We start from the raw sequence: 2,199 nt of genomic DNA, 5'->3' as shown, positions 1-2,199 counted from the left end.
TGAATGTATGAATGCATGAAAATGCAAATGCACGCGTAAGCGAGAGACTCCTTATATTGTAACTCCGTGTATGCAATGCAGACGTGCAACATATGATCCTAGGATTAGCCTTAGAGGCGACATTAGACCCTCTTGGAATCTTTACAGGGTAAATGTTATGACACGCTAAGGGAAATCCTTTGGATTCGAGAGTATGCAGAAGATAGAGGCTAGTGACCGTTCAAGATAGTCACTAAATCTCATGGCCATCGAGAGGCCAATCAACGTGTACCAATGAATTTGTCCCTCGTGGGAAGGTTCTCTATGCAGAACACAACCTATCTAAGGACGATATGGACGAAGAAAAATCCCTACAGGCTAGGGATGTGATGATTAAATGGAGATCCAAACCCTACAAGTTAGAGGGTGCGCGGGAATAAGCATGGAGTGACCGTTCAGGACGGTCACTAGATTTCATAGCCATCGAGAGGCCAATCGAACGCATGCTAGTGAAGTTGTCCTTCGGGGAAGGACGCGTCATTGTGAAAACACGTGGATGTAACAGAAAATCCCTATATGCTAGGGAGTACGTAGTAGCAAGCACGGGGTGACCGTTCGAGACAGTCACTAGATCGCATGGCCATCGAGAGGCCAATTGACGTGCGTTAATGGAAATGTCCTTCGTGGGAAGGACGCGTAGTTGTAAGAATACAAGGATATAAAAATAAAATCCCCACAGGCTAGGGGATGCATAGATGGTGATGTCCTTCGTGGGAAAGACGTGGTCTTAGAAATTTGAGTCCCTACAGGCTAGGGACCACGTAGGGATACCTGCAAAATTGAAACGTATAGACATTCGAAGTATATAAATTGCAAACATATAATGAGCACAAAAGCACAAAAGTCCTAAGTTCATAGGTTCGACGTAGCGGCTCTAGGGAGCCTACCCTTTTTTTTGGGAGTGTTCTAGAAGGTCTCATGGGGTCGTTCGTAGCCTCCGAGACTTTTCGTCTTTTCGGATTTTGGAACAACTCATTTTATCCATGAGGTTCGAATTTTTGGGGTAGGTTCCCGGAGAGATCAGCTAAGTATCCAGTCCAGCCCTCCACAAAGTCAAGCTTCGTTTCGGACCTTTCCAAATACCTAACCCACTCCGAGTGGAGTTATCAGTGAGACTCGTAAGGCGATTCATGTCCCCTTTTGGTCTCAAAGTTAACTCCCACACTTAAGGTTTAACAACAATTTTATATAACCCATCAGATATAGTAGGAAAAAAAATATATTCATTTAAATAAATATTTAATTAAATTGCGGTGATGAAATTGCGAAGGAAAATAAATAAATAAATAAAATTTAAATATTTAAGAACTAACCTTGGAAACCGCCCGCTTGCAGTTTTGAGAATGCATTAAAGCAGCGATTATTTAAATAAATATATTTATTTAACTAACATAAATAGTTGGAAAGAATAAATGAATAAATAAAAATTTAAATATTTACAAAAATAAATAAACCCTAAAATGGCTAATTAGCCAAACCCTAAAAAGAATTCGCCAAAAACCTAAATAGTTCGCCATAAACCTAAACCCTACCAAAACCTATAGGAGTATAGTAATTCACCATTAAGTGTTTCCCCAGCAGAGTCGCCAGCTGTAGCAACCTGCCCTAAAAATAGACTTTTAGAGTCGCCACCTATTCTGAAGGGCGAATAGGAAACCCTACGCAGTATAGAGATCAGGGTAAGATACTATATTCAGGTCGAGGGAAGGTGTTAGGCACCCTCAACCCTTTCCTAAAGGCTAACATTCAAAGATAAAGGTTTATGGCTAAGGAATTGAATAGGGGAAAAATTGAGATTTTAGGGAGGGGGACTCGCCTTGTTGCCAAGTGCCTACGTACCTCCTTATGGAGGATCAGAGTCTACGTAGTTCGGGGGACGGGTTGTACGCCCTTAAGGTTTGAAATTTGATTTGAAGGCTTTGAATAGCCTATCGTAGATAAAAATCTGTATTTTGAACTTGAAGTTTGAAAGATGTTTGAAAAGTGTTTTCAAGTTGCTTTAGATGTTCTGGGCGTACAACCCTGATTTAATATGGCACTATTAACCGCAATGATCAATAGGTTTGATCACCATAGTTAAAAGATTGGGGTTTTGCACCATTACCAATTCAAATCGATTGATTCGATTATCACTAATAATGAATTAACGTATTTTATTAT

The sequence above is a fragment of the Vicia villosa genome, unplaced genomic scaffold (genome assembly GCF_029867415.1).
Source record: "Vicia villosa cultivar HV-30 ecotype Madison, WI unplaced genomic scaffold, Vvil1.0 ctg.001843F_1_1, whole genome shotgun sequence".
In the NCBI taxonomy this organism is placed as follows: Eukaryota; Viridiplantae; Streptophyta; class Magnoliopsida; order Fabales; family Fabaceae; genus Vicia; species Vicia villosa.
The sequence above is the reverse complement of the archived record's forward strand: the minus strand, read 5'-3'. Positions refer to the sequence as shown.